The sequence below is a fragment of the Gopherus flavomarginatus genome, chromosome 9, assembly GCF_025201925.1.
Source record: "Gopherus flavomarginatus isolate rGopFla2 chromosome 9, rGopFla2.mat.asm, whole genome shotgun sequence".
NCBI lineage: Eukaryota > Metazoa > Chordata > Testudines > Testudinidae > Gopherus > Gopherus flavomarginatus.
Window position 1 is genome coordinate 49,182,528 of NC_066625.1, and position 9,534 is coordinate 49,192,061.

Below are 9,534 nucleotides of genomic sequence, written 5' to 3' on the forward strand. Positions count from 1 at the left end.
CAACAACTACAACCACACAACAAAAACACTAACCCAGGAACCTGTCCCTGCAACAAACCCTGTTGCCAACTCTGTCCACATATCTATTCAAGGGACATCATCATAGGACCTAACCACATCAGCCACATCATCAGGGGCTTGTTCACCTGCACATCTACCAATGTGATATATACTATCATGTGCCAGCAATGCGCCTCTGCCATGTACATTGGCCAAACTGGACAGTCTCTACGCAAAAGAATAAATGGACACAAATCAGACATCAAGAACTATAATATTCAAAAACCAGTAGGAGAACACTTCAACCTCTCCAGACACTCAATAACAGATTTAAAAGTGGCAATTCTTCAACAAAAAAGCTTCAAAAACAGACTCCAATGAGAAACTGCAGAACTGTAATTAATTTGCAAACTGAGTACCATGAAATTAGGCCTGAATAGAGACTGGGAGTGGATGGGTCACACAAAAACTAAAAACTAATTTCCCCATGCTAATTTTTTCCCTACTGTTACTCAGACTTTCTTGTCAACTGTTTGAAATGAGCCACTGTGATTACCACTACAAAAGTGATTTTTTGTCCTGTTGATAATAACCCACTTTAATTGAATTGTCTCGTTAGAACAGACCCCCCACTTGGTAAGGCAACTCCCATCTTTTCATGTACTGTTATATTATCTTTCTACTGTATTTTCCACTCCATGCATCTGATGAAGTGGATTTTAGCCACCGAAAGCTTATGCCCAAATAAATTTGTTAGTCTCTAAGGTGCCACAAGGACTCCTCATTGTTTTTGCTTATACAGACTAACCCGGCTACCATTCTGAAATCTGCTCTACCCAGAGCACCCCACTACTGAAAGATAGGTCTTTTCATATCCTCAGCTGCACTTGGGTTCAGCTGGAATACTCAGGTTCCCTCTAGTTCTATTCTAATCCCTTCCTGCAACAGCACATTCAAGAGTTTATACACTTCATCACAGTGGGAAAAGTTGGACCTCTGCCATTGAGCAAGACCATTGACGGACTCTTTGGCCCTACAAGACAGGTGCATTCAAGACAAATGAGATGTCTGCAATTCCTCACACAGCCAAGAAGTGATAGTTCACCATTTACCATTCCACACTTAGCACCCAGCCCCTGCTAAGGCTTCTCTATGCCACTCCAGCCTTACATTCCTTTCTGGGGAATTTCTCAAGTGTAGGTGAATCCCTAATGATGTTGCTGCCTGATCTATTGATTATGTATTAATTATGTTGATTACTTAAGAAGTCCTCATTAATACTCTGAGGTTTGGTAGGTGCTTGTCCCAAGATCATATCCAGTATTGTTAGAATGACTGTCCAGTGGGAACCCCAATGTGCACAGTTCCAACACTCAAACTTAGGAAAAAACCTTCTGTGTCTGGAATAGTTTTATGAACACAGTCAGCAAAGTTACTAACACTCCAAGCTAGCAAGGTAGATAGAGATAATACAGGATGAGGTCTGAGCATCCATATATTCATACTGTCCCTCACAGTACAATCTGAAGTGTCAGTCATTATCTTCCTCTTCCTCCTCCTCCTCCTCCACCTCATCTTCCTCATCTTCCTCATCACCATCACCAGAAATCACCTTCCTGGCATTTCCCAAATGTTACATCTCCCAAAGCACACAGACTGGGATACAACTTTTATAATGTCTTACACTGATGCAACTATGCATATTCAGTAGGGGTTTCATCCCTTGTTCTTATTTGAACTTCCTCACCCTATTACATCGAGGTGTCTTTCCCTCATAGGTTACAAGGCTGTTTACCTCAAACTTATTAGCACAGATGTCAATTAGCTACCACGGCACTCTGTGGTCAGACATCTGCAGATGTTTCTAACTTATAAATATCCAAAGCTGATATCAACTAGCATCTTGTGGTCACTGTCAGCAGTTTAGTCATTACAGCAATCTGTCTTGTGATCTCTTAGGGTCTAGGGTGTCTCCTGTTTAGCTGCTTATGCTCAGGCTTTTGGGGCCTTAAGCCTTGATTCGTTTAGCTAAGCTATTGTCTTACAAGCATTACTGCCTTAGCTTATACCCACGCCTTACCTAGTAAATACCTACACCTACAGGATACAGCATAGAGTCAGCATTGCTGGCTCTGGGTCTGGTTGGGGGAAGGAGTGTGTCTGGGGCACTGGTGTACACTAACAATTCCTGGTGACCTAGAGATCCTTGGCTGTTGGAACCTGTCTTGGGGCCTGCTACAGGTGAAGCAGCTTATAGCAGCCCTGAGGCAGCTCAAGGTTGCTCCTCAGAACTGAACAGGTACCAGGGACAGGAAGCCACAAAGTGGCTCTCTCCTTGGGCTGCATGAGGCCCCAAATGGCTGGTCCTGAGGCTGTGGCCCTTGGAGTTACCAGGAATGTGGATGGGTCTAGTGCTGTTACAGAGGAACCACAAACAGAACCAGCAATTCAGACAGCTGTGCCTAATTACCCTGATCAGCAGAGAGTGCCCAGTGATTGATTCTTCCCATCATCAGAACTCCACAGAGGGAGAATGAACCAGAAACCTAAGCATCACAGATATGCATTTGATGCAAAAAACTCAACTAGGGCAAAACTATCTTCAGTTTGCTGTCAGGGTGACTGATAAATACATGTGTTTTCTATCTCTGCTTACTGGTACACTGAGCTAGCAACAAGATTAGAACTCAAGACATCCTTGATCCCCACCCTGTTTTCGTTCCTCAGAAATACAAATGTGACAACTGTAATCTTCTCTTAGTCTTCAGATGTTAGCCCCTGGTAGGGGGTGAGAGATTAGCGTCAATTTTGAACCATACCTAAGTGCTGCCTTCTCTCTATTAATATGGAAAAATTCCAGTAGAGCCACTAGAACTCATCAACATAAAGATTTTGTTCCTTAGTCAACTGACACACACATCACAATATTGTCCTGGGGTATAAGGAGTTAATTCTGACACATCATCCCTAGACAGAGCTAAGGTGAATTGGTTCCATGGGACTAAGTGCTCCAAAGTTTGCCTGACAGCTACTGGCCAGTAAATAATGGAGTGACATGAAGGATAAATTGGCCCATTGTCTCCAGATTCTGCCTCTTAACTGCACCAGCAATTCTGATACTTTCAACATGGCTCCATTTACAAGAGCATTAAGTCTATCAAGCACAGCTTTATTCTCATTCCTATTATAGAATTTCATCATATCACTCCCATGCTCTGAAACTGTTTTCTGTGTACTCTCACAGCCTTCAGCCTCAGTCTCTGTGTGTGAGTAGGTTATCTTCTCATTTTATCTTCAAATATGACAAGCAATTCTTGGAAAATGTGCGATGAACTCCTCGAAGCTGGCCTGCCATTTCCTCTGATTGCACTCATGTGAGACCAGGGATGTAGTTTCAAGTAAATCAAAACACAACTCTTAAAGGGGTCCTGCAGGTAACAATGGAGATGGAATACCTCAGCCATCCTTCCTCCCAAGTTCCTGCCCCATCCATTTCTTGTGTCTTCCTCTTCCACCCCAGGGCACTGTTTTAGTCAGAACATTGCTTACGGGCACAGATGTAGTCCAACCAGCTAAGGAGTCTGGACTAAAATGCCTGGCATGAAATCCTGACTCCACTTAACTGTTTCAGTAGCAAAACTCCCATTGACTTCAACAAAGCTAGGATTTCACCTTGGGTAGCTAATGACTTAAAGTCCAAAGTAGCACCTGTCAGAGTGACACAACTAGACACGGAAGGTGTTGAGGAGGAAGGAGGCATCTCTCTTGGTTGCCTGACAGCCATGATCAGTCCTCACTCAGGCAAAACTCCCTGTAAACAAATGGCTTGTCCCTTAAGGACTAGAGGCCTGGGCCCCCGCAACCCTGATTATGAAGGAGGCACACCTGACCAGGGATCATCTGATTCCCCCAGAAAGGGCAGCTAGTAGCTGCAGAGGAAGAGAGCTCTTAAGGAGGACAGAGGGGAGGAGAGAGGCTCCAGCAGAGAAACCTTGGACTTGGGGAGGCAGATTTAGGCAGGAAAGGCCGGGGGAACCTGCTGGGAGGGAAATGGATGGGTTTGAGGGGGGACTTGAGGACTTTATTTTTACTGTTTTGTTAATTTAATAAACCAGAACCTGAATGGGCAAAAGAGTTTGGGAGTTATTGAAAAAGCCCCTTGTATCATAGAATGTCAGGGTTAGAAGGGACCTCAGGAGGTCATCTAGTCCAACCCCCTGCTCAAAGTAGGACCCATCCCCAGACAGATTTTTGCCCCAGATCCCTAAATGGTCCCCTCAAGGATTGAACTCACAACCCTGAGTTTAGCAGGCCAATGCTCAAACCACTGAGCTATCCTCAGGGAAACTGAGGCAGGAGCTGCTCACACAGCTGACCTAATGCCACAAGACAGAACCCAGGATGTGGCCATCCAATGGCACTCTCATGGACTTTTTTTTTTTTGCCTGAGCAAGAACTAAGTAAAAGCAGTGCAAGGACTCTGGGATGTGGCTAATCACAGATATTGCAATCCCAGGTGACATCATTGGGGCCTTTGTTGTATTAATCGCATGTCTGACTGTGGGCCAGGGAGCGTATGTAACTCCAAGGCAGGAAGGGTCACCTCAAAGAACCAAAACAGGGAGGGATGGTGTGTGTGTGTGTGTTGATGATTAAGGTGAACCACTTAGGTTATAAACACCTCCAAAGAGGTACCACTCCCCAGGGAGGGGTGGGTGGGGTTTCCATAGAATGGTTCAAGCTGTTTTTTCCAGAGATCAACAAACAAAGAAAGGACCTTTGGTATAAAAAGGCTGGATTTAAAGTGCTGGATCAGAGAGAAGACCCTGAGTCAAATGGATGGCACCTTCTCCCTAAGCAGGGCCCCCAACCTTTGCAGAAGGGTTGGAAAGTCTTTGGCCTAGTTGGGCCTCATAAGACTGAGGGGTAAGCTCTGGTGAGCTTCTAGCATGCACATAAGAACTGTTTTCTCCATAATGCTTTTACCCTAAGAATAAAGATGGTTGCTTAGAAAGAGCTGATGCTACCTAGTAACTTCTGGCCATACGCTGATTGTAGCTGTTGGTGAGAAAGTAACCCACAGGTGATCGCCTATAGGCAGGCTGGCTCGCTGAGGATATCACAGAGTAAGACATAGAGCTGGTCAGGAGGGAGAGATGCAGGTCTCCACCCAAGAGAGGTGATGGTTGGGAGTCTGAAACCTTTTGTGGATGACCTCAAGGGACCATGGAGGGGGAACAAGGCATGGTTAGTTACCCTGAAATTTGACATGGCCCCATGGGTGTTTGCCTGAGTGATAAGGATTGACTAGACACTGAACAGAGATCTCAGGGCTCAGCACAACAATCTGATCCTGAAAGGTGCTGAGCACCAGGAACTCCTGCTGAAGTTGTTTGCAATTAGGGTGTTCAGTACCTGTCAGAATCAGGCCCTCAGTTCTTATCATATGGAAGGTAACAATGCAGAGCAGAACCCATGGAGGAGGTCAGGCACAGCCCATAGTTAGGGGTGGGATGAAAAACGCAACCCTAAGGGAAGCTCTGGCAGCTGTTCTGTCTCAGCGTGGCTTTGTGTATGTTCCTCTTGCCCCTCCATACACTTGTACAAAGGCCAGAATGCAACCCTAAGAGAATAATTTTTCAGTGCAGCACGATTATAGCCCGGGTGGACTCCTATCAGACTGCTACACTAGACTCCTTCAGAGCTTTATGGACTGTTGGCTAAACACTTCATTACGGAATTGTTGAGAGAGAGATTATTTATCCTGTGGGGTTGTTCTGCTCGCTGGGATCAATGCAGCACATTAAGTTGAGGGGCTAAAATTACTTAAGAAATGTCCAGCAGAAAGCCTGGCTGGGTGTGTTTGCAAAAGGATTTCGAAAGCAAATTAATTTAGCTCATTGAATTAGTTTGTTTTGAATTTCAAAAGAGCAAAAGTGATTAGTCCCTATGGTGGCCTATTATGCTAAAATGACATTGTCTTAGCCAATCAGAGAGGAAAGATGTCCAATTATGGACACATGACAATTTGGCAGTTTTCAATAACTGTGCCATATTATACAAATCCCTGCATTCTGATTAGCTACTAACACTGGTGTCAGTCACTGGAACACATACAAATCCCTGCATTCCCATTGGTTGCTACCCTCGTAACTGACTCATGCATCTGTGCTGTGCCAAACTCCTTCCACTTAAAAACAAACATTTTTAACCCAACTGTGTATTGGAAAAATGTATTCACAAGCACTTTCAACAGATCAGTGACAATACTGGAATTGTTTTCTAGCAGTCAATGTGGGAATTCCGGACCCTGGGATTCTGTTCCTGGGTCTGCCACTAACTTCTCATGTGACCTAAAGCAAATTACTTACTGATTTTGGATGTCCAACTTGAGGCAGCTAGGGCCTGCCTTTCAGAGGTGCAGAGCACAAATCCAAATGAAGCCCATGGGAGACCAGCATCTCTAAAAAAAACAGGCTTAGACCATCTCAACTTGGCCCCAAAAATTAAAGGTGCCCAAAATAAGAGGTCACTTTGAAAATCTGAGCCTATACATTTCAGTTTCCTTCTTCCCCCTGTGGAATGGGTGTAATACCTGCTGGAGGAGTTTGTGCAAGTCAAGTCATTAACATGTGGCAAGTTTATTGAAAAGGAGTATGAGTGTATAGTATTGCAGTTGGCGTCCACACCCACACTGCTGGGCTACAGGTTGGAGAGATGCACGGGGAATAGCCAATACAACCATGCGTTCTTTTCAGGGGGTTGCACTGCTGCAGGCTGTAGGGGAGACAAAACCTGCTGCTGGAGGGATCTGGCTGAAATAAAGAATTATTTGGATATTTAAGATCTATTCAAGTGCTGCTCTCCAAAGTGCATCTCTCCAAAACGACAGGGAAAGATTGACGACTGTTTGGAGCTAGGATGACCAGATGTCCTGATTTTATAGGCACACTCCCAATATTTGGGGCTTTATCTTAGTATCTTTATCTTATATAGGCATTTATTACCCCCACTCCAGCCCAACTTTTCACACATGCTATCTGGTCACTCAATTAAAGTGTGCTGCAGCAGTGGTCTACTTCCCCCTGTGCTCCCCACGTCTCAGGGAGGTATTTGGTGCCAGTCTGCCAGGTGCAATGAGCCTTGGAGCACACTCGAGCCCACTGAATATGCCTCAAGAGTTTCAAATCACAGACATCAGGACAACGAATTTGGAGATGGCAGATCTTCTTCATAGAGACATTGAATGGGAGTCCCAAATGGCTTTAGAGCAATACAATATGTGGGCTGCCACTGCACTCCAGTGAGTTTTCCTCTTCAAATTACCATGGAGCTGAGTCTGCAGCTCAAAGCAACCGCTTGGTGTAGCAAACAGAGGAATCCCCAAGGCTTTGCGTCTCTCTTTTACCCACTCCTGAATTGCCCCTACACGTTTGCCCTGAGCGTGCAGAAGGCTGCACGTTTGCTTGCAGGGCTATTGTGCCTGGCTGGAAAGAGCAGACTGGTTGCCACATCTAACAGCCTCAGGATCATTCAGGAGAACATTACAGGTTTGAAGGAGGCTCCAAGGGGATGCTCTGAGACTAATGCAGCTACCTGACTAGTCGAGGACACTCAGGACTACTTTGTGCATTAGTATTCTCTCTGTTCAGTGCAGCTGCAGCCCAGCAAGCCACGCTGCACACACCTGGGTCACAGACGCTGCCGAGCATCTCTGCAGTTCGGGGTCACACACTTTTTCTGCATTCAGACATCCCGCTAAACTCAAAGTGAATCTCAGCTGAAAGTGTTGAATTTTTCATGGTTCCCACCAAAAAACCCTATTGCCCCTCCCTGCATGCCCAAGGAGAGTGAGGTGCTCACCCACCACAGCTCAGGTTCACCAAGTGGTTCTGAAACCCCGATGATCCTTGACTGAGTTTTGGGGTGGCAGTGAATCCCATAGTTCATCAGCTGGCTCTCTTAAGCTGCCTGTCCAATACCACCACTCTATACCAGTTCCCACTGCTACAGGGATCGACATTATTCTGTGTTTGTACAGCACCTAGCACAACAAGGTCCTGATTCATGACTGGGGCTTCTAAGTGCTCTAGCAATACAAACAATTATTATTGATAATAAAATCTCTAGTTGGATGCAATCCTGGCAATGCAGTCATCCAATGTGAAGTGCTCAGCTTTCTCTGTGGCAGGGCGAGGACTAGGCAGTATCATTCCATGGAAGGTGAATAAATTATTACTGTAAATTATTCTGATGAAGTGGCTTTTATTTGAAGTCCAGGCATAAGCGGTGCTTGCTGATTGGCTCCCAGTGATGTCATACCCTGAACAATAGTACACTGCAGAGATAAGAATTTTCTCCTCTTTATTTTGTATATAATTTTCATTTTATACTGGCAGTAAAACCTCACCAGCAGTGCCTTTCACTGTGTGTGTGTAGGAGGCGGAATTGCACTGTGTGGCTGATGAAAGCACAGTGGCCTTTGTTCCTCAGTTGTGCAACAAACCTAAGGCTAGCAGTTTTAATCCAGAAACACACTGTGTTGTATTGCTCCATTAGGGTGACCAGATGTCCTAATTTTATAGGGACAGTCCTGATTTTTGGATCTTTTTCTTATATAGGCTCTTATTACTCCCCACCCCCATCCCGATTTTTCACATTTGCTGCCTGGTCACCCTTTGCTTCATCCACAACCTCAGGTTCCTCAGAAAGGAGGGATAGAGATCTGTATTTTTTTGGCTCATTCGTACAGAGAATCAGCCTGATGGCAAACACAGGATTTGCTATTTATGAACTGACACTTAACAACAAGTGCAAGTAACAACAAGGGATCCATCCTGTGTTCCAACATGAGGGTGCAAGCAGGGGTTTAAATTGAGTGAGGAAGAGAATTCACAATAAATAATTTATTTTGCAGAATTCACTGTTCTTCTTCTCTGTCAGTTGATTTGCAAAATTCTCAGCTGAGCACAAAATAATTTGCAAGATTTTACAGGGAACAATTCTCTACTAGCAGGAATGTACATACTCATCAGGTCACTTACACACATCACATGCTATCATTTCTCTTCCCTCATTAGATGTGGCATCAGATATGCGACATGAAATTTGCTTTTGACAAACATTTAAGCTTTCACCTTTGCTTGTTGCAAGTATTCATGGTGGTAGAGGTTGATTGCTAGAAAGTCTGCAGAAAGCAAACCTGAAAGCACTAGTAATGGGGTTGAATTGGAATGCACTTTCAAATTCAAACGGACATACACACATTTTTTCACTCTTTGTTAAGTTCAAGTTTTGAATGCCTCAGGTTTTGAGGCTGCCTGAAGCTGTTGTAACTGAGAATAAGACTCTGAGCCCTGGCACATCTCTGTTGTTTTCTCCAACCATTATGGACACCTGTAGTGTAAATGTTATTAGCCAGCCCTAGTCAAGCATGTCACTCCTTGGCAGCATCAGGGGCACATTCCTGTTTATGTGCTCTTTAGGAAAGCATAGCCTCTTTCTAAAGAGGAAACATGGATCTGGAGTTGACCT